A 12,419-nucleotide genomic window follows, 5' to 3' on the forward strand; every position below is an offset into this window, starting at 1 on the left:
GTTACATTATAGTTTATCTCAATATTTTGATGCGAGTTTGTCTCAATATATATGTGCTAGAAAAGATATATAACTTTAGTTCCATTTGTATTTTCATTTAATTATCTTGATATAAATTTCAATGAAAATTTATTGAAGTCATAAAAGTATAATATATATATATATATATATAAACGAATTTTTTCCACAAATAGGGATGAAATGAGAGTGGGAATTGATCCCCTTAAAAAACCTGACGAAACTTCAAAAAGTGTTTCTATATTGTTCTTTGATTTCAATAAGATTACATATATTTGCCTCCTAATTCGAAAATATTATACTCTTATTCATCTCCTTAGGGATCCTGTTCTATTTATTCAAATCACGTACATCCTATATGAATAAACCGTTTGCGTATATTAGTAAGTTCACAAGTTGAATCAAAAGAATATTCCTTCTATATTACCCATTCAGCAAATACATAAATAAAATTCCTTCTGTTGTTAAGAAGATGAAAATTAAAAAAAATCATTTTATAATTCTTAAAAAAAGAGGGGAAAGAACAAAAAAAAGAGAGAGAACAGAGGATTTCTGCGTGACGAGGGAAAGATGGATAAAGACTGAGTGATGACGTGGACAGGAAGAGAGTCATGTCGACCACACATGCATGCCTAGAAAGGCCCCACCTGTCCCTCCTTTCCACCTGGAGGCCTTTTCCCGCCCAAGCTGCCACGCATGCATTTTTTATTTATTAATAATTTATTAATAACAGCTAGCAAGGACGACATTCTATTTGTATGAAAATGGGTGATGGCCTACTGATTATGAATTCACTCCCATGCAGTTTAGAGACATTCAGATCTTGAGTTCGAATCTCTCTGGGCACATATGTTAGGGTGGGCTCTTTGGCTTGGGCCTGGAGTCATTTCCGTCTTCTGTGAACTATACTAGACTCCCGGTGGTACTAAGCTGATAGAGGCAGTGTTTGCACTGACTGTTCAGTTCGTCTGATATGTTCGCGGTTGAACACAAGCGTCCGAACATTGCGTAGCGAGAAGCGGCAATGTTTACCATCACTGTTACCCACTATTTTATTCAGAAAAAAAAAAGAAGAATAAGAAGAAGGAAGGTAGGCATATTCAAAAAAAAGAAGGAAGGTAAGCATAGAATCCCGAGGAGTTTAGTCCGATGATAAAGAAGAGTATGCATAATTACTCTATTTCAGATTCGAAATTCTTTAGGGACAATCTGTATGATTTTGGCCGGTTTATTTTTTCTATGAAAGGACAGCACTGCGTACGAGTGACTATGAGAATTAATCGAGCAAACCTATATACCTTATGACAAAAAAATAAAAATAAAAGGACAAAGATAGGCATAGTAACGGGCAAATTAGTAAGGAAAATTGCATCGAAATGCATTGTTACAGTGGTCGATAAAGCGTCTGGGTGTGAGGAGCCAACTGACGAGATTTTCTTTTTTCAGTAATATCCAATTGACGAATTTGATTCGAGAAAAGCTATTAAATTCCATAGCACACGATATTCTTCTTTATAATTAAAGAACTTCTTGTCTGCATCTTTCGACTCTCTCTATATATATATATATTGTATAAGAGGCCAATGTATTCAATACAAAAAGGGATTAATTACCCTGATTGTCTAAAAAATTTTAATAATGTATCAGGTTGATTTAAAATATTTTTTTTACTACTTGATGGTATAAAATGTTTTAAAATTGTAATATGATAGTACAAACCGTAATCTCGCCATTGACGCCGTTAAGCCGTCATTTACAATATTGTAAATTTTACACCATCATGTAACTTACGTAAAATATTTTTTACTATTAAGTTATAACTTCAAAATATTTTACATCATCATATAACATCCCACAAAAATCGATTTTGCACCATCAGTGTTGATTTGACGGCGTCAATGGCGAGATAACGGTTTGTACTATCATGTCACAACTTTAAAACATTTTGTACCATCAAGTAGCAAAAAAAAACATTTTGGATCAACCTGATATATTATTAAAATTTTTTGGACCACCAGTGTAATTTACCCTATAAAAAAATAAAAAGAATAACTAATTAAATTGAAGAGTCCAGAATGAAATCGAATTTTGAATCTGATGAATATCAAACGAGAACGTATGTCACTATATTACACCATTTTTTTATTTTGACCCGATATCTTACTCTACCATTTATACCCTCACTAACCGCCAAATTTAATCTGTAAATTGTCCATATTAATGCTTATATTTCTTATATCTCTTTCATGTAATTTCGGTAAATATTTCTCGTCGACTCATACTAATTCTTTTTTTGGTGATGCTCAAGAATATATATATATATATATGTACTTATCCGCCTTATATTCTCATTATTACATCAAAATCTTAGGTCCATCCTGAATGAAGAGAGCACAAGCGAACGCTACACATCACTTCCCCATCTTTCCAATAATTAATCAATCAAAACAGTTATCTGTGCACAATAATTAGAAATCCTTCCAATAAATTGCTGCCCATTTGGATGGCAGTTAATGGTTAATACGTGATTTGACTGTAATATGTAATTAATATATTATACATTAATCATGAAATGCAATATAATTGACAAACTGCTTTATCAAATAGACAAGACATTACCATTAATATAGGAGCCTGAAACTAATTACTATAAAACACTTCGTGGTCAAGGCAAGTCAATGTAAAAATATTCCGCGATCTCATTAAAAATTATATAACTCATCTACATGCATATGGGTTACTCTAGAAGTTTGTCTTGAGATTGACCAGATTAGATTGGTGTAGCTTGAATACGATTTGTGTGTATTGTTTATTATATATCCAATTGCGGGCAGTTGGTGCCTTCACTTCCAAGGAGAGGAGTTTGAAAGAGTTTCTTGATGTTTCATTAATTATATATATGTATGTATGTATGTATATATATATATATATCTGGAAAATTGCCCACGTTATGTTCTATCCTATGTTTAACTTTTATCCTTTTTTGTAATTATCTGCCAATCCTTTTCCTTCGAAGGAAAATTGAGTCCGATGATTACTAATTTTTGTCTGTCCGATGGGATGTGTTGTGCATCTGTGTTCGATGATTTTGCAATTAATTATTGTTCTGTTCGTGCCCAATTTTTCCAAGTCACATTGATTGAATGAGTGAATCAATTTGATATTTGGACCCAAAAGCCCCCACTAAATTAGCCTCCTCTTTTTTTTCACATTTTCCTTTTCCTATTTACAAGGGAGGTTAGTGAATTTAACCTAATGAAATAAAATTTTTAATAGATAATAAAAGAATACAGATAGTCTCATAACGAGAATTGAACCCGAAACTCCATGATTATTAGGTAAAAACGTACGATACAACATTTCATCCCCTTTCTCACTAGTCTCCTCTTTGAATTGAAGCCAGCTCCAATTGAATTATAATATGAAATATAATTTATTCCTCGCATATCTAAGAAAAATCATATGTCTCTCGATTTTCCTTCCAGAGTCTTTTTTTTTTTTGGTTGGAAAGGTCGAATATTTTTAGAAAAATAATATAATAACATGTCGGTAAGTAAAAAAAGGGACAGGCTCATAGCGTAAGGATGCACGCATGCATGAATAATTGAATGTCCAAGGATTTTCTCTTACAATAAAAACAACGATCATGATTCACGACATATTAAATGAATCAACTAAAAAAGAAAATAAAAAAAGGATGGATATTTCTTGAAATTTCTACGACCCTAACATCTGGTACGCACTGACGATGCTTTCTTTTTCCGAATCAAGACAGGTAAAAATTAAAGGGGTAGTTGGCGGATTGAAGCCGGTTTAATTGGTTGTGGTAACCTCTAGTTCTGGTGGTTGGAATTGGATTCGTGACCTCGTTTCCATATGATTTCGTCGGTTTGATGAATTTTTCAGAAGTTTGTATAAACTCATGGAAGATTACCGCGAATATTTTGTCAATCGAATGGCGAAAAATTTTATCCATCCAACTCTCGTGTTACCCGCGTCATTGTCAACTCAGTTCATTTTAGAAATTGTGATCTTTCAGATGAATAAGATTAGTCAGGTGCTTCTGAAAACGTCGGACCTTATTATATATAGATGCTCACTCGATGCCTGTACGTTTCCGTGATATTAATGAAATAATAGTAAAGAATCAAGTGATGAAACCCACGTAAGTAAAGATCATCTAGCAAAACTTGAGTAATCTCTTCCTCCTTCCTTTTACGCGACTTGTGCCCATAAGTAAAAGTTTGGCAGAAAATTATGAAAAAAAAGGGGAACGAAAAAGATCAAAATTAGTAAAATAATAAATGCGCCGTATATTATTAAATTCCTTTGCAGATCATGAAAGTACATGGACCACATGGAAAATGGGTTACAAAACTAGTTAGAAAATGAGGAATTCATAGAGGTTGTGAATGGTAGCTAATAGTAAGAGCTATATATGTCTACCACCGATAACCCTAATACCGAATAATAATTTATCACAACTTGACCAGTCCTCATTCGAAAACCACAAGATTCGATATGATTGGGTTTGTAAAGAAGAGTTAGAATGTGTAGTTAGACCGACGAGAAATTAGAAAAATAAATTCTGAAACTGAACTTTTTCAGAGGTGTTCAAGATCATCCCTATTCATCTCACATGATCTCTTAAGTATATAGGACAGGTAAGTCTTCCCACAAGACGATGAACCGATATCACGATTCACATGCTTACCTTCTAATAATAATCGTACACAAGCCTAGAACCATTGAATGCGATGCATGCCCCATGCCCCATCACATTCACTTTTCATCAAACGTGGGCGGGTCTATTTTCAGCTGATGCTGCTGTAAAAGGTGGGACCCGCTCTTGGGTTGGGAGGTTTCGAGACAGGTGGGTTGTTCCCTCCTAGAAGTGCACGGCTCTTCCCTACACCCGACACGTGGCGCGCCATCCTGGTCTCTGCCGCCTGGTGGTACGGCGGTGGCGCGTCTTTCACGTGCCGCGCGCTGTGGCCTGCCCCAACTATCCGTTCGCCGGATCGACTCCGCCTGAATCGCCTTCTCCGGCCATCTCCACCGGCTAACTGGGCCAGCCAGCCAGCATATATTCTCTGGCCCTTCTTTTTCAGAAAATCATTAAAAATTCTGATTTATCTTTTGAATTCGAGGTTCTTTTTTTAATTCATCTTTTGAGTTCATTAGCGGAAAGTAGAAAATCTTGAGAAGGAAGATGACAAAAAAAAGCCAATTAAACAAAATAAAATCTATTTTTTCAAATAAGACTATTTCTCAAATTTGTAAGACTCACTAGTGTCAATATGCTTAGCACCCATTGATGATTTGATTTGTGAGATATGTCACCTAGTAATCCGTCATAAGCAAGATTTTCTTACATGCGTTACGGTTCTTTTCTTTTTTTTTGCCCTCTGGAATATGCCTTATTTTTCTTCCCAGGGTGAATTTATGCTCCCTACCTTTCGATAAGTAACTTGTGAATAGGTTCAATAGATGCCCAAATAGGCCGAGGACCTCTTACTAAAAAATAAAACGGAAAATAAATTCATTTGGAGTCCAAAATGGTCAATTTGTGTAGTCGATGTATAATTAGGCCATGTGTAGTGAACTAGGTAACTTGTAATTACCTCAAGATCTCGAATTACCTAAATTAACGTATAATCATGTCAATCTCATTAATTCCTTGCTCATTCCTTAGCATTGGGATTTAAAAAGAAGAAGAAAAAAACAAGAGGGAGATTCGATTGAACTTCAAATAAATTGATTTACCTTCGAGAATAAACAACTGCCTCCTCTGACTGAATCAGAGAATGAGAGTTTGTACGTAGAGGATGTTGCTTGACGCATTAGCCACTTGATTGATTATACTTCCTCAGAATAATAAGCAACGATTTTAATTAATCGATTAATTAATTATTTAATGGAGTAAAAAGTGAGACTTTTGTTCTCGTAAATTGTGTTGCCAAATTCGGCCTCAAAAGCACACCCTACCCATGCACGCTTGAGTATGGCCCAAGTCATAACCCTTCCGTCTTTTTTTTTTTTTTAAATAAGCCGGAGAATTAAAAGGCAATTTGATTTTATAATTATTTTTTAACTTTACTCGAATTGATTCAACTTATTTTTAATTTAATAATATAATTATTAATTTTTTTATTTTCTTTAATTTTTATAATCAATCAATTCAATTTTTAATACTAAATTCTCTTAACTATTCATTACTTTTTTTATAATTCAACAATATGATCATTATTTTCTCTCAAAAATTCATTACTTTTTTTTATATATTTTCTCATAATTCAATAACACAATATTACAATCTAATTAAAACTAAAACTCAATTCTACTAAACTTTAAACCAAACGCTAACATAAGTATTTGTACTTTCTTATGAATTGTATATACTGTTTATTTGATTATATGAGACAAAAGTTGTACGGTTGATCGACGTCGTCGTCAACCCCACTTGGAAGTATTGAGTGGGGTCAGCTTACGACATGTATTCTGTACATACTTTCTACGTACATATGCAATTAATCACCAAAATACACCAATACCATAGGGTACGTACTACACACTTCAAAATGACCAAAAAGTAACCCCCCAAGTGTTCGACAAAGACTAACATACATAATAACAGTTCAAAAAAAGGAGTACGCTAAACCAATCCTTTATTACTATGTAAAAAAAATTATGTATCGTTTTCTCAAGTTGCACTGTGATACTTATATAATTCTTGAATCGTTCCAAATAATCAGTATCTTCTGCTCTAGTGAGTTCGACTTTGGAGACCACCTTGTATAATCTTATTAGGGTGAAAATTAGTATAGACAGATGAAATGATTGTTACTTTACTGTTGTTATTGCCCTGAGCAAGCTATATGGTCAGGCTCACTGCTTTCCCCTTGGCATCCCCAAAAAAAAAAAAAGTCAGAAAGTAGGATTTAGCAAGTGGTTTGACCGACGAGAGAGAGGGGGGGGGGGGGGGGCTAAGCCTAGCTTTCACTTACGAGTTGTCTGTGCAGTTACTGTTACTGCGGTTGCTGTGCTGTGTGAAATCTATTCATCTTTTTTGACATTTCTCTTTTCTTTTTTTAAATACTGATGGAAAAGCTTACGAGTCGATTCAGACGGCACCCCAATGTCTGTCGACTTCCGTGTTAATGTTTTTTGTCTCTCATTTCATTGTCTGCTCCTTGATTTGTCGTGTCTCTCTCTGATCTGCGCAATTATTTGACAGGTCCTGTACGCTATCATAAGGAGAATCTTAACTCTCAATATTATTTCCTTCTATATACATCCTCCTGAAAGATGTATCTAATAATTTCATGATGCTCACATTTATAATGAATAATTATACGATATCCATTAAATTATAACATATGTTACTTACTATGATTAAATAATATTTCAAAATTACGCGATTTATTAAAAGGAATCTTTTAGGAGGATATTTACGGCGAAATATATGCCTCAAACATTCAAAACCAGAAAATGTTAGAGATCTTCTCTGGTGAAATCCTCATGGGCATGAGACGCACCCTCCACGATCGTCAGATCCTCGTTTTCTTTTCCTTGGATTTGTCGTCACTACGAATGATCTGTCGATCCGTGAGAATTGTGTACAACCATGATGGTATATCATAGAATTCCATGTGAATTCTTTTCGGGACATGAATAATTATTAAACAAGTTTAGTACTGAGGTCACTTGGAAAATGGTAGATCCTTATAATAATACAGTGATGATAAATTAGATTGTAAATTCAATGGGTTTATACTTAGTGAACGAAAATTAAAATTGAATTTAATATATATATATGTATATGTGTATATGTATATAATGGTTAAATCATTTGTGCCTTTAAGTGAAACAGTATCAACGATTGTGAAGGACACAAGTGGTTGTAATTTTGGAACAAATATTTATTTGACTGAAAGTTAAATTAATTAATTAATTAATTAATTTAAAAGTTTCTTTGTAAGACGCATCAAAAAAAAAGATACGTTTTTTCTCTCCGATAGTGCCTATCGAACATAAATAAATAGAGGCTCCGTTATCCAATAGTCATAATCAAGATCATTCAAAACAATTACAGAATGTTGAGTAAAAGAGTTAAGGCATTCTGTGAGTTTGCTAAGTAGAACACACAAATGTTTTGTTATATCGTCGAAGAGACTAGCTAGAAACCCAATAGCAATTTCATGTAGGGGCAAATAACTCTTTTCAGAAAGTGTTAATCTGTACCTCGAAGAGATTATTCAACATCAAAGATCATGTTTATCATCTTCTTCGACTCCGAATTCGGGATCAACATTGTCTTCTTCGACCGTCTCTGAAGTTCATCTTTTCCGAATTCTGCTCCGTCATCATCTCCGAACCATCCACCCTAAGGTATAAATCCCCAACCAATCGGAAATAGTTATTTGTGATGGTTGTGGAGGCTAACGTTGGCATTCGAGGTAAGTAACGAAACCGTTAAATCTTATTCATTTGCTTATGATGTTATTTTATGTTCTTTGTGAGATGTGCAAGGTTTGCACAATTTAATCTAAGTTTGTTAATATTTGCAGATGAACAATGGCATTTTATAAGTAAATGATTTTTTGGATAAGTGTGAATTTATATTCAATCGAGAGGAAATATCATACTTTAGTGGATACTGTTAATTCAATGTTGTGAGGCATTGTTTCTAGTGTGTTATATGCAAATAGAATACTGTCAATAATTGTCAAATATTCTCCATATGAGTTATGTAAAGATAGAAAAGTGATTTTTGAAAATTCCAAAGTGCGGGGATGTTTGGCTTCATATGGTGTTCCCGGTCAACGAAGATAAAGTTGGGATTAAGAGCAATCATGGATATACTTGGAGATATACCCAAGATTTTAAGGCTTATCGAATTTTATCACTCTTTATGCATAACCGTAATCCTTTATTTTCTAGAATAAACAATCCAGTGAGGGATTGTTGAGAAATTATATTGCAAATTCAATGGGCTTGTTTTTCGATTAATTATTCGTGTAATCATGTACTTATTAATTATTCGTGTAATCATGTACTTAGTGAACGAAAATCAAAATTTGAATTTAATATATATATATATATGTATATATGTGTATATATATATGTATATGTATATACAATGGTTAAGTCATTTGTGCCTTTACTTTATGCGAAACAGTACCAACGATTGTAAAGGACAGAAGCGGTTGTAATTTGAAACAAACAGTCATTTCATTAAAAGTTAAAATAAATAAATAAATAATTAAAAAGCTTCTTTGCGAGACATTTATCAAATAAAAGACACGTCTTTTCTCTTGATGATGCCCATTGAATACAAATAAATAGAGGCTCCGATGACCAATAGTCAGAATCAAGATCATTCAAAACAATTCCATAATATTAACCCCATTTAATTTCGCAATCAAAATTTTAAAATTTTAATTATAACTTTAACTCTACTCACTACACAACAAAAATCAACACCACAATTATTACTTTTTTCTTTTTCTTCAATTTTTTTAACCATTCAATTCAATTTTAAATATTAAATTTTCTCAACTATCCATTACTTTTTCTATAATTCAACAATACAATCATTACTTTCTCTCAACTATTCATTACTTTTTCACATCTTTTTCATAATTCAACAATATAATCATTACAACTCAATTAAAATCAAAACTCAATTCTACTTAATTCTAAAACCAAACACACAAAAGTAAGAGAGTTAGGGTGTTCTACGAGTTTGTTAATTGTAAAACACACGAAGGTTTCGTTGAATACTCGAAGAGACTCACCAGAAACCCAATAGTAATTTCGTACGGGGGCGAATAACTCTTTTTGGAAAGCGTTAACTCATCTCTCGAAGTAATTATTCAACATTGAAGATCATGTTTATCATTTCATTCAACTCCGAATTCGAGATCAACATCGTCTTCTTCGATCGTCTCCAAAGTTCGTCTTCTCTGAATCTGAATTCAGCTCCGTCATCGTCTCCGAGCCATCCGCTCTAAGGTACAAATCCCCAAAATATAGGGAGTTGGGATCGTCCTTTCCAAGCAATGATTATGAAGATAGGTTGTAAAGTGTAAAAGAATTGGCCTAATGGTTTGAGGATGTCACTTTCTACGTAAAATACAAATTTGAGTTAATTTGTTACCGTGCATGAAAGTCCTTTTTATTGGACCACATACACGACTTGTGTGACCGGATTGATTTGTCCTGTGAACTTATGAAGTGTTCATGCAATCCCGATAATTAATCTAGTGAAAACTGGACATTCCTCGTTAGAAAAAAGAAAAAAGAAAAAGAAAAGTCGTAGTTTTGTGGGGTGGGGAGTTTCTTGCGTGGAACGTTATATGCATGGGTTCTTTCTACTTCTCGATCGTCGGTCGGGCTGCGATGGGCCGTGCAAGCAATATGTGTGTGGATGGAGTGAGAGTTGGAGTTGGAGAGGATATGGGAAGGGAATGGACATCGGAGGGAGTCCCCTTTTGCCTCCCAGTCCCCAGACATTAACTTCTTTGCTAGGCTTTTGCCTTTACTTGCATGGTAAGTGAACTAACTCAAATTCATCTCTAGCGTAGCTGCCCCTTATATATGTACTTCAGATATAATATTCAGGTGATTGTGTAAAATTCAATTAACACCGACGCATGTGAATAAGATGGAAAGACAAACTTTACGGGCTCTATATTATTGCATCTTTTAGTTTATATGTATAAGTTATTGGTTTAGTTTTATACAATCACTTTGCTGTGTAATATATATTTTTTTATGATGAAAGTTTTCTCATATATTTCATGATTTGCTTTGCTTACATAGAAATTTATAAAATAAAATGGATATAAATACACAAAAATTAATAAGAAAAGAAAAGAGAGTAAATAATTAGTTTTAATTACTTCAAAATTTTGAAGTTAGAGGCCAAAAGTAGGAAATTTGCTCAAAAGCTAAAATAATATATTCAGGATTATATAAAATCGAAAGTTCACGGAGGTGATTATATATATGAAATATAATAAAAAAGAGATATCGATTGAAAAAAAAATATAATGAAAAAGAGATAAAATTAATATATAAGTTGAGAATTATGCAAAAATTATGTTCTATGTATATATAATTTGATATTATGCACACATAACCTTACAAATCCGAGCCAAGATCATCAGAAGCCGAAGGGAAAAAGAAAAAAGGAAAACTGAAATTCCTCCGATTCCCCCACACACTATACAATGTTTGCCTTTGCGGTAGCAATCACAGTGTGTCCCACCTTAGTTAAAAGAGAAAGAGGGTAATTAATTAGTTTTTACGGGAGAAAATTTGAAGTAAGGTTCCAAAAATAGGAAATTTGCTCAAATATTAAAATAATATATGCGGGATTTTGATAAAAAGGAAAGTTACGGAGGCAATTATATATATATATATATATAATTTAATTAAAAAGAGATAATATTAATTTATAAGTGGAGAATAGCGTGAATAAATTATGTTTGATATATATAAATATGTATATATCATATCATATATATAATTATGTATGCACACAACCTTATAAATCCGATCGAAGGCCGAAGATCATCAACAGTAGGAAAAAGAAATAAAAAGGAAGAACTGATCAAATTGTTCCTCCAGTCCCCCCCACACAATATATACACACACACACAAATATATATCATGCGTCTTTTTTCTAGTGGTTTCTATTTCTATTCAAGTAGCCATCACAACTGTCCAACCTTAACTTTCTCTGTGATTCTCACGGCCAACTGTGTCGCTCCACAATGGAAGAAGAAGGGATAATGATTCTTTCGTAATCTTGCAATTCAATTCCTTTTTCTGTATATAGAAAGGATAGATAGATATCACTTAGCTGTAAAAATAAAAATACGCATTTCATATTTTTTTGAAAATATATGTGATGATTTCCTACATTTCCAAGCGAAATGAACTGTATTTATTTATTTTTCCAAAATTCGAAGCTTATAGCTATATCTTACACAATTTCATATATATATATATATATATATATAAACTAATCTCATGAAAACAGTCTCGTTCGGTTTTCCCAGCAACTCAAGCCTCAATGTGGGTTGCGTAAAGATACGTTGTCATGCATCCTCGTCCCCAGATATAGCTCAATCTAATGCTTCAACCGACCGATAATCGCAGAATTATTTAATTAATACGGAATCGAATTATAATAATGGAAAGGGCGGGCTACATGTATTGTATGTATGTTGGGATTTGTGAGGATTTAGCGTAACGAACCATAAATGGGATAAGGACGAAGGGAAGGATTAAGAGGGAGGATATATATTATATGTGGAATGGTTGCTTAACGTATTTGGCATCGACTGAGATTATTAAGAAGAATCCCAGTCAGTCCAGCGGGGGTGGCA

The sequence above is a fragment of the Punica granatum genome, chromosome 6 (genome assembly GCF_007655135.1).
Source record: "Punica granatum isolate Tunisia-2019 chromosome 6, ASM765513v2, whole genome shotgun sequence".
NCBI lineage: Eukaryota > Viridiplantae > Streptophyta > Magnoliopsida > Myrtales > Lythraceae > Punica > Punica granatum.